The following is a 17182-nucleotide window of genomic DNA, read 5'->3' as shown; positions in this document are numbered from 1 at the left end:
TATGGCTCATATAAAGCCATAAGCTATGGGGCATATTACAAAAACTGATGTGCAGAAACGAGCAAAGTTTTTCGTTGAAATTTTAGTGGCATGCATTTAGCTCTAATTGGCTGAAAGCATAGAAAGCTTTTGGCGATTCAAGCGTAGGGGAACGTGGAACAGGCAATAGCCGAAATGGTTTCGCTCAGGACTTTGACCTCTTTGCTTCTTATTATTGAATAGCGACAATGCTTATGAAAAGGGGAAGAAGAAGAGAAGGCAATGAGAGCAGAATATAGTAAAGTAGAAAAAGAGCTAAGGTCCAGAGCAGAAGAGTAGACTCAGCAAGTTAAGCAAGGAGAGCAAGAGAGCAATATGTAATACCTATATAAATAAAACTATTTAAATTTTGAAGAAACTTTACCGACTTATCAGTTTTGTATGTACTTTTTTTGCCAATGTCATGGCGATTCCTTGGACTCATACGAGTACATCGTCTGCTGCATGTCGTTCAGCCACATTTCATATTCAGCATTCGCATGAGACACTGCAGAAAAGGAAGATGAAGATGAAGAAAAAACACTAAGCTGCTTTTCAATTTGAGCCCGACGTCAGCTATGATCTCTTCAGCTGCCACCTATCCATTAGTGGGCACTCAGGAGCCATGTAAATGCTAATGCCCTGCACTAAGCCGCTTGACACCAGCTCAAATCAGCAGCATACCTGGCATTAAAACCGAACGTGAGCCAAAGTTAAGCGCTTTTGCGACACTCAATCAAAGAGCCAACTGCTTGCTCTGCATTTAATATTGAGCTTTAACATTACGCATACGCCCAGTCTGACCGCAAATATTGTCAGCTGTAGCTGGAGCTGGAGCTGGAGCTGGAGCTGTTATTGCTACCTCGGCTAGTGCTGTTCGCGTCTTACCAACATAATTAAAATTGTGGCTGAATTATAAATGGCACCTGTGGTGGCTAACCGCAGCTATGCAGTGGGCTATGCTCACATTACCGGCGTGTGAAGTCCTGTGGCTGCTGTTGAGCACTTAAGGCAGCCCCCCCCCTGCAGCAGCTAAAAAAATTATATGTATATATATATATATTTTTTATATACATAAGTAACAAGTTAAAGCTGTCTGCTGTACCATTTCATGATATAAATTTTAAGTGCAACACATTAACGAGTTACAGCCCCAGCCCGCAGAAAGCGAAAAAAAAAAATACACAAAAAATACATAAAATAAGGGGAAGTCGAGTCTGAGTGGCAAATGCACCTGCAGCTGCCACAAGCTCTTAGTCGAGGCTGCAACATATGGTCGGGTTATAATTGCCAGAGCGCGACTTTTTCGCCAGCTCGGTTCAACATCGAAATGACTTTCCATAAAGCGACGACTGACCCACATTTTGAGGTTACATTATTAAAGCGCTTGCTCGCCGCATGCAAAAATCTTTTGCCATTAAGCGGATGTTAAAGCCACGCCCAGTTTGTGCACCTGCTTAACTGCCTGACGGGCTGCTTACACTGCCCGCCTGCCCGCCTGCCCGCCCTCCCTTACAGCCTACCAGCCGAGTCAACGTAGTCCTCCTAAGTCCAAGTCCCATGCTTGACTTGCACTTATTGTTGAAGGCTGTTTAGCGGCATTCGCTGGGCTGGGCACACCCTGTACTAAGTCGAAATGCATTGCAACGGGTATGATAGACATGGGGATAGTTTTGTAAATGAAATAGTAGCTGAAAATGAAAAGAAAAATATGTAATTTTATTATATTTAAATATAAAATAATCAATTTGAATATTAAAATAAATCTAATGGATATTCTTATATTAGAAATAATATTGTTCAATATACCTTCGTTTCGATTAATGTAGATTTTGCTGAACGAAAAGTTCACTTTCGAGCACTTTACGGGGTATTTTTTGGCCGGATTAGTCTCGCTTAGAAATGTTGTTTTTGTTGACTTGTAATTTTTCTACTCGACGAAGCTTTTGTCGCTTGTTCTGCCATTTTTATGCCATTTTTACAGTCCTAATAATGGCAAGCGCTCTCGACAGCATAATCACTTGTTTTATGCATATAATTTTCTGCATGAACAGCCTCTAGCTGCTTCTACTGCTGCTCCTGCTCCTGCTCTACCTCTACCAACTATCGCCATATTCATTCGCATTTTTGAGTCTGTTCATAATCATTAGTTGGCTGGCAGGCCATGAATAATGACTTGCCCACCGATATAGGTAAGCAAATAGCTGGCGAAAATTATTAATGTGCCTTTTCCCAAGACTTGGGCGTGGCTGCGGGGTGGCAGGGGGCGTGCCGGTGACTGTGGCAACTGTGTATTATTTGCGCGCCAGTCAAAGGTCGGCCCGCAAATGCCCAAGGCAAGCCGGTCTGCGGTGTAGCATTTAGTGGGGCGTGGCTGTCAGTAGGCGATGGCTTACATTGATATCCAATACCAATGCTTTGGCGCATGAAACTCATTAGAGAAATACCCACAAATTTACGTTTCATTACAGGCGTTTTTAATAATATAAATTATAGCTCCAACTAGATGGACATTTTGTCATTATTTATATGAATATATTTGCTGAAATGTATTTACTTTTTAAGTCAGTTTTTAATAAAGTGATTATAGTGATTAGTGAAGACAATTTCTGCTCTCTCAAACAATTAATAAGACAAAAATTCATACAAAATTTAGATTATTAGAAAAGTGTGTGTGTGTGAGTATGAGAAAATGTTAATTCCCAAGCATTCATTATTTATTCATTGTTGATGCTTTAATTGCATAGGCCAGCTGATTTTGACGGCAATAAAAGTTTTTCAAAAGTTTCTACCTTGCTGAATCTGAATTGCAAGTCAGGCCTGCCCTAACCCTTTAAGGACGAGACAGACTTGGCCAAGGCGAACGTAACTGTGGATGATAAAAGGTGAGTTGTTAGACGAAAGCTTTTAAGTAAATTAAAATGGTTTCTTTGTGTTTAATTTAGAATCGTAAGCAGTGCAAAAAGGGGTTTCTATAACTGAGCAGAAACTATAATTGTCTGGTATACTTAGGATTTACAATGCAACAAAAAGTATGAAGTTTGATTTCAGAATAATTCAAATGTATAACATCAAATATCTTTAGAAAAAAAGCAGAAAAATTAATATAATTAATTTTTATTAAATATATTTGTATTTTTATTGAACTTATATATTATATTAGTATATGCATGTCTTTATATCTCACTAGACTTTATCCTGATCTGAGCTTAAGCCTCTTATTTAAAATTCGTATACATATAATGATGGGAAAATGCTATGAGATATTACTCACTCTTTTTTTTTTTTTTCATTGTTTATTTCTTTTGCTTAATTCCACCTGCCATATCATTTGTTAAGTACGTTCTCCAATTTACCGTCTTCGAACTATATTCTCAGAAGGAACTTAGGTATTTTATGAAAATTCAACTTATTTTGCATTATTTTTAATTTAATAAACGAAATCGGCTTTTTATATCTGGCCTGAACACATTATATGTTGTTAGTTAATATCAAAAAGAGCTTTCCATAGCCATGTCCGCCTGTCAATCCGTTCGAAATGCTTGTTTTCATGCCTTTTTTATGAAAACAAACATATACAAAATTCATGTAAGGCTTTATACACAGCTCAAAGTCGGAAAAAATATGAAAGTCAGTCATAAATCGGAAATGGCTTTAAATAATATTCGTTGTTCTCATTCGGTGTGTTTCTTTAGTATATTTCATGGGTTTTTCAGCGGTGTATATTACACGAATCAATGGGGCCAGCCGATTGTTTATAAATAAATTCGAGATACGTTGTAGCACTGAAATGAAGGACCAAAACGAGAAACAAAACGAAAACAAAAATGAAATGAATTTTAAAATGAGTGAAAGGTAAAAATAAGTCGATAAAAAAGCTGGAAATCCGTGCAGACTTTATTAAAAATGCATTATGAAAAACACGTCTGTTTATTGTGGGTGCCCGAAAGAAAAGTAGCGAAAAAAGCGACAGATTTTATAACCCGTTCATGTCGCATATATACATATACATATATACAATGCCGATGTGTGTGTGATGCTGCTGCTGCAACAGCGGCAACAATCGAAAATAAACATGCATCAACGTGCTGCACGCACCGCCGTAAACATGTTGCCGCTGCAACGATCCTGGAGTAGCCATCGCTGCGGCACGCTACCCCGAAAACCGACACGACACGCCACTCATTTCAAGTGGACGACCGGTGCCACGCCCCCCAATCGGCAAGCACTCAGCAGGAGGCAGTCGTGGCGCACACATCACTCCATTCAGCAGCAAATTGAATAACAGCATTTTCCATTTGCTACATATTTTATACGGTGATTAAATTAAAGTTGCAACGCGTTCCACAGTGCCAGCCCGCTAAGGAAATCGTCAGGCTGTTTCAGCAAATACGTAAAGCGCAGATCTAATCCAATCGCATGTTAACACATAGTCCATGCCAGCATATGAAATGCCAGCTTATAGCTATTCTGCATAGGTATATTATTTCTATGAATATGCGGGACTATGTTAACATAAAGATCTCCTAATTGAATTGAATTGATGAATATTACATATATATCGATAAATATCGATTTATAGCGATTCGTAAGCTCTGCTGGATGTAATTACATATTTTACTAAATTAGTTTTAAAATTTAGTAGTTAAAGTTTAGGCAACTTGAGCTTAAGAGAAATTAATGTTATATAGTTTTAAGGCCATGGAAGGACAACACGGAATACACAAGTTAGGAGAAAAATTAGTTATCGAGTATAATTCACATAGATAAAGTTAAAATAAATATTTGATATACATGATCAAAGGATTAATATGTTGTGGCGTCTCTGTCTTCTCCTAGCTCTGTTGCTGACGCTAGCAGATCTTCAGGCTACAGTATCTAAATGACGAGAGAGGAACTAAGTGGTTACGATCACTTAAAGTCACATTTTCACATTGTAAAGAGTGCGCAGTATTTTAGTAAATCGATCCCAAAAGCTTTCAGTATTATGGCTTCTACTTTTCTATACCGTCTACATAAATATATACAATATTTAGTTCTAACCCTTTGACAGGGTCCTTCTTTGGGGATTTGCACAGCAATCATCGACTAACTAGAACTGCGTGCACATCATCATCATCCGTCGGCCATCGATAACATATTTTGCAAAGCGAATTGATTTAATGGATTTCATGCACTGGCATAAACCCTTTCAGAGATATTGTGCATGGCAAAACATAATGCGCGCATGAAGGATATGAAATGCCAAATTCCTTTTGTTTGCTAGTCACAAATAAATATATACATATATAAATATCCAGCTTACAGAGAGCAGCGATATGCAATGCATATTTTTTCTGTCCGCATACGATTGTAAATACAATTTATGAATATATCTATATAAATATTATATATGGGTATGTGTGTGTGTGTGTGTGGAAGTATTATAATGCCACTACAGACACGCGGCATCCGGCATTTGATTTACAATGTCACGAGCAGCCATAAAAAAAAAAAAAATGCCAGCATAAAAGTTTAATAATCGCAAATGCTGTGTAACAATATGCTCTGTGCCGCTGGAATTTTCAATGTCAGGTCAAAAGTGAAAATAGTGCAGAAATGTGCAAAAAACATTATTCAAGCTTAGCTCTGCTTTTGCAATTGTTTAGGGCTTATCGACTAAAAAACGAGAATAGAACCAAAAAATAATTGAGGGTTCAGAGCAAGGCAGAAAATCATTGAAATATTTCTGCATCATATGAATGCATAAATCTAGTTGAATTAAACAATGCACACACATACATACATACATATGTATTAGTTATGCATTCGCATGCATCCCACAATTATAGACTGGCCAGACCGAAACTGCATTAAACTGAATTCAATATTCAATTATGCAGTCGCATGTAATTCGAGATGAAATCAATTTAATTATGTGCAACAATACAAAGACCAATCCTATATGGGATCGTAATGAAATCAAATTATTATTACAAAATTCTCTCATAGTCACATACTTAGCGTGCAAATGAGCATAGATATGTGTTAAATATGTACATGCGTAAATATATGTACATGTATATATATGTACATATATGCATTCATTTATATTTATGTGCTTAAAGGGTTTGCCAAAATGGTCGGGCTGCGCAAACATTTTTCATTTGTATAATTAAATTCAATAAGCTGCGAGCTACATTTTTAATACCCAATTATGGGCCTAAGCTGACATTTATAAAACGCGTGTATTGTTATGCCCTGTGCCCAGTTAGGGATAGAGAGTATTAGCTATATTTACAGATTACTCGGCTGCTACCTAATCTAAAAATTAATTAAATATATTTAGTGGCTGTAACTATCGCAAGGCAAGTTGGGGGAGAATATTATGCCAAGATTCAAGCTAGTAGGACTTGTGTGTGGCATTTGTAGATCATGCTTCTAGTCGGGCTGTTAGGAACTGAATCTAATTAATCTTAGGTCTTCTTCTTTTTCTAAATGCCGTCTGGCACTATCATTTCGATCTATATTAGGTTGATGCGATAAGATGAGATCATCATATACTAATTTAACATATTCAATGAGTATTTTTTTATTTATATAAAAATTAATACTAGTGAAAAAAAAAATTTTTTACAGTATCAAAAGTCATAAAGCATAAAATACAAATATTTACATTAATTTTTTTTTTATAATCTATGGCTCAAGCATTTTTATTATTAAGTAAATGTCTCGCTTTTATATTCATGGGTATTTGAAAATCATCTAATCTCACCTTAGTTTTTAAAATTACTCACATCTGTGCTGCCATGTGCTGATTTTTATGCACTTCAGCTGATCAGCAAATAAATTGTGTATGAATTTTATTGCTTCCGCTGCGTTGCGGCCAAGCTAAATATGCCAAAAAATGTTATTTTTATGCCAATTTAAATTACATGGGACATTTGCATGAGCTGCCAATATTTGGTTAACAATTCGATGCCGCAGCCTAATTTGCCATCTAAATGTGACTAAAAGAGTGCAGTCAAGGTATTTGATTATTTTAATGAACTGAGTAACAAAAAAATAGCTAAAATAAAAATAGAATGAATAGAATAAATTAAATATTATTATTTATTATTATTTTTATATATTCATTAATTTTCATTTTTATTATTAATTTTTCAAATTTAGAGTATTGAATGTTCGACTATGTCAACAGTTTTTGCTCATGTTTACAATTCGCTATTGGCCGTGCATAATTTACCCATAATTATTGATAGCAAACAAATCGCCGTGCTCAAATTATTTGACCCACACCGAGTGTGTATTTTTTAGTGGGCAAACAAATTGACTTGCCATTAAATATTAGTCGTATTATCAATTTGCCGCACATTTCGCTAATTTCATTTAATTGCATATTAATTTTACGTGCCGGACCGGCTCGGGCAATATATTTTGTGGCATGCTTTTAGCCTGCCACTGAGCTTTTGACAGTAGAGAGTAGAGAATGCAGACACTAAAACACTCTTGCTTTCAGCGCTTGGCAGGCTGGCCCAAACAGTGGGCAGCTTCCTGTCTGTGATTAATGTTCCGCAATAATGTTAGAGCTGCTTTAAAGCAAAGCGCCAGGCGTAAGGCAAAAGGGAAGTGGCTTAAAAGTAACACACACACACGCACACATGCACACACGCGCACACATAATGAAGCACACTCATGTGTGCTTCGCCATTTACTTGGCTGGCAAATATTTTTGTCTGCTCGAAAAATATTTAACACAATGGCCATTAATGGGCTAGAGCTGGCGAAATCTCTTTTAAAATAGCATTTTTTGTGCTTTTGCGATTTTGTAATTTTGTGGTTTTATTTTAGATTTTTTTTCTATTTTATTTTAAACACATGAAACGATAAATTAGTAGCTGTCCGACAGTGCTTGCCGCACTAATTGCAACTGCTGGCCATATATTCGAAAGTTCAACTTCGATGTCTGCTTGTATATGCAACCACGCACACATATATATAAATATATGTATATGTATATAACATTTTCAAGAAATTCTCTACTTACACGCATGCTTCATTGTAATTTGCTTCTTTTTGTACCCTAAACCCATTGAAAATGGGAAATCAGGGTATAATGGTTTTGTTAAAATGTATGTAACAGGCAGAAGGAGGCGTGGCAGACCCTACAAAGTACCCCTAACCCTACCACTACCACTACCCCTACCCCTACCCCTGGTATGTATGTATGTATGTATGTAAAGAAGTGCAGAATGAATGGGTTCAGGGTATCTCCTAGTCGAGCAGTCTCGACTAGAGCCTTCTTACTTGTTTTTTGTTCAGTTTTAATTAATTATGATATTATGCGTGCAAAAGTTGCCAGAGAAGTTCCCACGAAATATTGAAAATTAAGACCCGGCCACGCCTCTTCTTTCAGAAATTGTTGGTCTATAAAATCTCGCACACACACTCCGGCATACGCATACGGGGAAGACAACAACTTTTATGGTCGAAAGTTTTGGTCCCGCGGCAGTCTCGAGCTGGGTTTCACACATTTTAAACGTTTTTATAGACATTTTATGCGCTCAACAACAAGAACGTGGCGTATGCGTAATGTGGCAAGTTTTAACGATTTATGAGCAAGGTGTATGCATATAGCATATTAAAGGTTGATACTTTATAAAGAATGCAACGGAGACTGCATATAGTAATTAAATATATATGTAAATGACATGCAATATTGTTTAATTTTGTATATAAATATTTAAAGAGCAGCTGCCAATTTAATGAAACATTAAATTAGTTTAAAATATATTTGCATATATCTTTCTCTATCTTCTTACACTTTCTCTAGCTGAAATTCTAGTTTCCTCTAGCTGCGATCTCAACAAGTTCAGGGGCAATTAAAGCAAAGCCTATGGGCTGTTATTGTTGGAGGGCACTTGTTAAGTGCGTTTACCTTCAGCGAGACAAACAAATTGAGGACTAAGTGTTTGGTGAACGCGCCTTGCCAACAATTGTCGATAAATCATTATATGCCAAATGCTGCGCTTGTCTCTGTGCGTGTGTGTGCTTGTTGTTGTTGTAGTTGTTGCTATTGTGTGTGTTTGCACACACACGTGGACTTTGGCAGGCTAACACTTGAATAAACATAAATGCATGGCGCTTATGTAAAAAGCACCCAACGGGGGCACTTATCAGAATCGGGCTTATGTGCGCCTCGCGCTGCGGCTGTCCCGCCTTCTGTAGTCTGACGACATGAGTGATTGCTCTGCATGTGTGTCAGTAAGTGCACTATATATGTGTATGTGTGAGTGTGAGTGGGGCTGCTGTCATGAGATACTTTGACAGCTTTTGTTTGGCTTGCCAGCCAGCACAGAGATGGAGCGAGACCGAGAGAGAGGGGAGGGGGAGAGAGTGAGAGAACCGCATTGCTTGGCCATATAAGATGACAATGGCAGCTCAGAGCGCAGCCCTGCGTCGGTCCTTATGGAAATTTGCGGCGCTGAGCGTTTTCCTTGCTCTTCTGCCTCTCTGTGAGTGTGTGTGTGTGTGTGTGATTTGCTGTTAGTGACTTGCGAGTGTCAAGTCGTCAAACAGGTGTGCGCCCAATAACTCAAGATGCAGCAGCAAGCAGCGCCAGAGCAGCCTTTAAATCAAATGAATATTTATTAAAGCGCTGCAGACTTACACAGAGCGCTGAGCACACAGACGCCGTGACTGTTTGTGTGTGTGTGCGTGTAAGTGTGAACGCTGAATCCACACACCCTGGGCACCAAATGCCAAAGACGTGGGCGCTTTGGCTCAACGCGTTTATGCCTCAATAAGCTCATGATTAATAGCCCGCCTCCACTGCGCCATAATGAGGCAAAAGGCAGCGACCAACGTAAAGCTGCACAAAACAAAGCTGAGAAGAGCAAAGGGCAGCCAAACGATGGGTGAGTGAGAGAGAGAGAGAGAGAGAGAGAAAAGGGAGCGCAAGACAGAGAGAGGGCATGTAGCTGGGGTTTTATTTAACTTGATGCAGCCAAGGAAACCAGGTCCAGCAATAGAACTTGTAATTTAAATGGCTAAAAATTAAGTTCACTCAATCGCAGCATAAATTTTCCCAATAAAAATGTGAAATCTGAGTAAACTGGTTCTAAAAATATATACAATTGAATAATATACGGAATTAACACAGATAAATATATATATATTTATATTTAGTTATCAAATATGATAATCACATTTAAAAATCCATTATAAATGCTCGACAAGATTAAAGTCAAATAATTTATAAATCAAAGCTCTCTGCTTAAGCTAAATATTATATAGAAATATATTTAAAGCCAAGCGAAGTCCCCATCAAATGCAACTTTGGTACGTTCCGAGCTGTGAACTAGTTCACGTAAACCATCAAATGAACGAGTGCCTCAAGGTTTGAGTGATTTTTAAATGTTGAGCTTGAGGAGCTCGAGTAGCAAAGCTCACATTACGTATACGCCGCATTAGACATTAGACGAAATACGTTGTAGCGCCCGCACTCGGTGCCGCTTGAATATTTTTTGAAGTATTGAGAGGGCGCTTTGAAGGATTTATGCAAATATTGAAGATGCCATCGTCATTGCTGGCATCGCTTAGCGCATAACTTCACACACGGCTAAATCATCGGGAGTCTGGGGTACACCTTAATGCTTTTACCATTATCCAGCCGAAGTCGGCCAAGTGAGTGTAGTTGGGTGGTGGGTGGTGGCTGTTTGTTTGTTGATTTTTCGTTTTTCGGTTTTCTGCTTTTTGTTTGCTTTGCTGTGGGTTTCTGGCCGAGCCACTGGCAGCAGTTAATGTTACGTGTAAATGCGCATTTCCGTTTCCTGCGGCAGCCCCAAGCCACATCACACAGCACCGTATTTTGTAACACGCTCGCTCTGGGCACCGCCCACCGCCCACCGCCCACCGCCCCCCGCGCACCTGCCCACATATGTCTGCCAGCTCGGGCGGTTTATCAAAAAGCCAACTGTTTGACAGGAAGTTGCGCCTGGAATCTTATGCCTATTTGCATACGCCTCAAGAAAACAACAAGTTTTAAAAGGCCCCTCCACGCCAGCCTCCGCCCCAGAGAAATGCGAGTAATTACATATGTTGGATGTAATATAAGACACATCGAAGTTAGTCAAAAAGGCAAATTTGATATTAGTTTTGTAGGAAATTAAAGAAGCATACAAAATATAGAAATAGATTTATAGAAAATCAAAAATTGGAATAATAATTTGTTAAATTTATAGAAAATTAATCTAGATAAAAAAATAAATTTTATTTTGTAGTTTATTCACAGCATTTTAAATGAAATCTCTGTTTTTTTTTTTTAGCTGTTTTTCCATCATTTTTTTTTTAGCTCGTTCTCAATGTTAACTCGTCTTATTTCAGTCTGCCTTCTAGGAAGTCGTTACATTCATTAGCAGTTCCACTTTTGTTGTTGTTAGGGCATTTGCTGCTGTTGATGTTGTTGTTGTTGTTGTTGTTGTAGTGTGCACTTCCTGTGCCTGAAATTGAATTACAATGTTGTCACTGCCATCGCTGCAGTTGCTGTTTTTGCAGTTGTCCAGCTCTTTGTGTATAATCAAATTATAGCGTGATTTTTTATTATTTACTTTTATACACTCTGTGTTTTTTTTTTTTTTTAGTGTCCCCGCGGCTGGTTTGTCGTTTAAGTTGCTTTTTGTGAAAGTTTGCATGGCAAATGATGTACGCCTACCGCTGCAACCAGTATTTTGCGGGCGTGGTCGAGGGCTGGTTAACTGCGATTTTGCCGTTGCCGTTGCCGTTGCTGTTTTCGTGTTTGTGTAAATTGCATTTGATGGCCAACTGGCTGGCTGGCGCAGTTCCCTGCCACAGTGTAGTGCGCCTGTTGGCCAAAATGAGTTATTAATTGAGTTATTAGTTCAAATAGCATTGCACAATTTGGTAGCTACCATTTTTTATGCTCACTGGCGAAAATGTCCGCACAAATGTTTAATTAATTTAAAGTTGAGCTTTTGTGAATTTTTAAAACTCTAGCGAACAGTTTTCATTTACTAAACTAATTAGGATGTAAGGGAACTGATGAAGCTTATGCAAAATAAATAAATATACACATATGTAACTATGTAATAGTTAATTAATATTAGCCAAGTTATAGATGCTAAAAAAAAGTCTGCTTAAAAATGAATTCAATTTTGTTATTTTATACCTCCAAGGAACTTCAGTAATTACCCAGAGTCTCATAATTACCGAGTTACCCGGGCTTAAATCAATCAGATTCTCTTTGTGAATGGACTAAGCTCGACTAGTGCTCGAATTAATTTCAATTATTGACAACACACGAAAATCGCTGGATTTGTATGCACGGCTGCCTCGTATCGTCAGTAAATGCTGAAAAAAATCAACTAGAATTGAGGAATAAGTGAAAATGAAAATTGATTTTAAAAAAATAGATAAATCGAAAAGAAAAAAATAAAAAGAAAAACTCATTGCTGGGAGTTGTGCAAGCTGCGCTCAAAAGATAAATCTTTGCGCTGGCTGCGTCAGTCGCGCACTTTTCATTTGTTATTCGCGCAATATGCGCGTAAATCGTGATTTCAATGGCTAAATATTGATTGAATGAACGAACTCAATATGCAAGGCTATGTATATCTGGCTATCGAGCCATCAACTATCTAGTATATGCAGTCAGCTGTACATGTCTATCTATTTAGCTAACTATATATATATATACATATGTTTGTGTATGCATGTGCATGTGTGTGTGTGTGTGTGTCTGTGTGTTCTTGTGCTGCAGTTAGTTGGCAATTGAAATGGGTGAGCTGTGTATTGGGACGCTGCAGGCGTAACATGTAGAGACATAGTTGCATTTCGGGTCAGGTTATTGCAATGAAAATCTCTTTAAGCCGGCAAATGCAAACTGCATTTGGGGGGCCACACAGAGCCGGCGAGGCTGAGGCGGGCAGTGCAGGTTGCGGCTGGCCACTTGAAACGCGCTCAAAATCATGTTACCTGCACGTTTCGCCCATCTTTTCCGGCCCATGCATGGTTCACATCCAGCGCATGTTGCCTACTTTCGGGCGCAGCAGAGCACTGCAGCTCCTGTTATTGTAGCACTGAACGATTTATTGAAAACTGTACATTCACACACACACACGCACACAGACTAGCATAGAGTTACACGAAAATGTGCAGATACATTGAAAAGGTGTGCGTGTGTCTGTCCAACCGTCTGCCTGTCCGTCCAACTGTCCATCTGTCTGTCTGTCTGTGAGTCTGTGTGTGTGTGTTGGGCTTTTTGTACAAGGCTTGGCTCGTCGCTCGACGATTGAGTTTCAATTGATGCTGTGGTAACGCTTTATTTTCATTGCAGTCCTCCTCGTCTATGACCATGTTCGGTTTGCGTAGCCAGCGGCTGCTGCATTGCCGCATGGCAGTGAAAAGCATTTTAGGATTTTAGCATTCCAGCATTTTGGCATTTATTAACTGCTTTCAGTGCAGCTAAATAGCAATTACTTAAGCCATCTACAATAGTTGCCATTGACTATTTGACATTGCATTCATTCAGTATCCATCGTATTTGTATTTTGTGCATGACGCTAGTGGGTCAACAAGAGAGTGTCATCAATCATGATATACGTAGATGGCAAATATGTTGCAGCTATAACAAATTGCAATTTCATGAAAAATTCCAATATGGCCAAATATTTGCATGTGCGCTTTACCTACACACATATACACGCACACACACACTCTTTTTGTCAATATTAAAGTTCAGGTGAATTATGCTGTATAAAATCCGTTTCACTATAAAATTTGAATATGTAAATCTCAAAAGGAATGCTTGTCAAAATATTTATTTATTTTTTACGTTCAAAGCCATAAATTTGGTAACAAAATTAAGTTTTCTTTGGCACAGCAGTGGAAGAGGATGAATAGATAAAAAAAACCAAGATTTTATTACACATTTATAATATTAAGATATGTAGTTTAACTTCAACTGAGAGATAGAAGGGGAGAGTGGGAGAGAGAGAGTGGGAGAGAGAGAGAAAGAGAGAGAGACAGAAAGAGAGAGAGAGAGACTGAGGGAGATTGAGAAGATTTTTTCACTAAAATCGTTTGTATATATTGAGTTAGTTAGACAGTGGAGCAAGGACTTCCATCATATTGGGTTCTCAATAAGGTACCTTACCTTATATGTTCGAGCTCTTTTCTGCTTAATTGCTCAATTATCTCCCCTCTTAGACGGCTTCAATACATTGAGCGCTTGAATTCCTATTTCGATCTAAACGGAAATTTTTAGTTTAATATTTATTTTTTAATATAATTATATATATAAATTTTTTTAATTTTAGTTTTTTATATATTTCAGTTAATTTTTATTGTTATTTATTTTATTTATTATTTATTTGCCGCTGAATCAAATAGTTTTCGTGTTTTTTTCGTGCTTTCATCTTGTTGCTTGAATAAATATTCACATTTACTCAAAGGTTTTTTGTAAGCAACAGCTTAACTTTTCCATATTGGCCAATCAAACACATATCGTTAGCGATACAGCAAAGCTAAAAAAAAAAAACATTGCAACATTAACAAAAAATGCAACAATATGCCAAAGAAATAAATAAAAATGCGAAACACTTACTGAAAAAGGAGTAGAAAGAATAAGCGCAAAGCAAACAAATGCCAGATACCGAGTACTATTTTTTGTCAATAAAGCAAACAAAATGACAGCCAAGCAAATACATGCATAAAGTCACACCTACGCCAAACACACGCACACAGACACACACCATAGGCAAACAAAGGATCTGCGTCCTTATGTCTTTGCGACTTTTTGGCTTTTTTTTCTTCTTTTTTAGCTTCCCAGCGCACTTGGCATTGTTTTGCATGTTTTGTTGCTGTTGTTGTTGGTTTCATTTTGTTTTTTTTTTTAAGTTTCGTTTTAGTCAGCCCGCCGTGTAAAATAAATACAAATATCACGCAACGTTATGTTTTACAACCTGTCATATAGATATGTATGTATTTATTTTTTATCGCTAAAATGTGTGCACACACATACAAATAAAGATGTGTATGTACATATATATATGTATTTTCTGTTATTTTTTGTGGTTTTAGAATTTTATAGCAGCTCCTCGCATAGCTCTATCAGACATTTACAGGGCATCCAATTTCATGCGCAACTTAAATATTTACATTTGACTTAAATATGCGTATTTTCGCATAAATTACAAAATATTTCGCATACATATTCTGTTCGTGTACCACGCGATATGTTTGTCATATACATATTTATAAATAAATGTATAAATGTATATGCATATATTTATACATAAATACATGTATGTATGTATGTAGAGAGAGTGAACAACAACAAATTTTATGACATTGTTGTAATAAAATTTATTAGATTTTGCTTGTGGCGTCTGTTAAGCTCGTTTGTGCAGCTCTTTCTGGCTCTTAATATATATATTTTTTGCCGTTATTTAGTTTTTATATCGGGCAGCTTTTCGGCCATAAACTATAATAGCAAATGCCTTTGGGTACTTGAGCAGTCCAGAAAAGGGCTGCAACTGCGCATGTAAGCACACAATTTTCCAAGTGTTGGATAATCATGCAAAACTTCAGGTTTGAAGGCGCCTGAGGTATGAGAAGAATAAAGGTTATTTGGCTCTTAAATAATTAAAATGATTTGCTCTGGCCTACCTTATCATAAATATGAAATATAGCGAACAATAATAATAATAATAAAAGATATAATAATAATACTAATAAAAAAAAATACATTTTTAATAAGGTAAAGAAAATACATATGAAATTCTTAAAATAAATTATGAACATTAATTATGAGAATTTTATATATATTTAAGGATTCATCATCTTTATTTCTTATTTATTTTTTTTAAACATTTTTCAAATGAACATTACGCAGTGTATATGCTATACATGAATAATATAAGTTCAAAGATACAGATTCTTTCGTTCAATATATGCATCATCATTCATTTAAATTGTCTCATTGTTCAAGGAACGTATTTACTTCATCAAAATCAGGAATTCTTTGCTGAAATCCGGTCGGAATCAATCAACAAACTGTCCAATGAACGGAAGCAAATTTGAATACGTATATATTAAATGCTTTTTCCTCTCTGGCAGCAAAATGAAAGCGCGTCTTTAATAAAAGTTTCGATTGTGCTCAAAAAAATCAACTCACCTGCAGACGGGAGAAGTTGAGAGTGCGGGTGTGGTGCACGTGGATCCAGTTGGACTCTATGCCAAATAAAGCTATGGCCAAAATCAAACGAAACAAGCTGAAAACAAAGCCAAAAAGAGAAAAAAAGAAAGGGATACCAAAACAGCAAAATACGCGGAATAGCAACTGCAGCTCCGGAAAAAAGGAGGAAAACCAGAAAATTGAAACGCTTGTGCATCGCAAGCGAAGGTGCAGTGTGTGTCGCGTGTGATGCTGGACAGGGTGGACCACAAAAAAATGTGGTGCGGCTAATATTGAGATTCGGCCAGTGCTCGATGTTTAGTCCTGTTAAGCTTGGCTTTAATGCAATCACCATCAATAAGTTGGCGACGATTGCTGTTATGCAGTTGCCCTCTCCAATTAACTTTTCATCGCTCACTTTTGGGCGCAAACACAATTAACTCGGCAGTAGAGACAGCAATCGTCTAAGAGGGAGAAAGAGAGAGAGAGAGAGAGCGAGAGAGTGAAAAACTTTTAGCCATTGAGCGCGGCAATTGTCGTGCAGCGATGCAGCGCGATGCAAAACAAAAATCGGCCAAAGTTAATATTTGTATAGCTGGACAATTGAGATGGCAGCGTGCAAGCTCGGCCACGCCCATAAGCGGCGCCCAGTTACAGTCTCAGGTCCCAGTCGTACATTACGCGGCAGCTAAAGCCCAGGGCTCCCGAGACTTGACTCGACTCAACTCAACTCGACTCGAGTCGAGTCGAGTCGACTCTGGGTTGCGTTAAGAGCGAACTAGAGTAATGTCGTGGGAGCCAAAGATAAATAACACTTAAGGAAACCCGAGGAGGAGAACGTGCAAAGAGAAAGAGCGAGGGAGAGAGTGAGGGGCAGAGAGAGAGGGAGGAAGAACGAGAGAAACAATTTGCCGTTTGTGCTTTGAAAAATGCATGAGCTAAAGTAAATGGAAAAAGTTGCCGAAAACGAAACACACAAAACAACGCAGCAAG

The sequence above is a fragment of the Drosophila navojoa genome, chromosome 2 (assembly GCF_054131105.1).
Source record: "Drosophila navojoa isolate 15081-1374.11 chromosome 2, UAZ_NAV_1.0, whole genome shotgun sequence".
Lineage (NCBI taxonomy): Eukaryota > Metazoa > Arthropoda > Insecta > Diptera > Drosophilidae > Drosophila > Drosophila navojoa.
The sequence above is the reverse complement of the archived record's forward strand: the minus strand, read 5'-3'. Positions refer to the sequence as shown.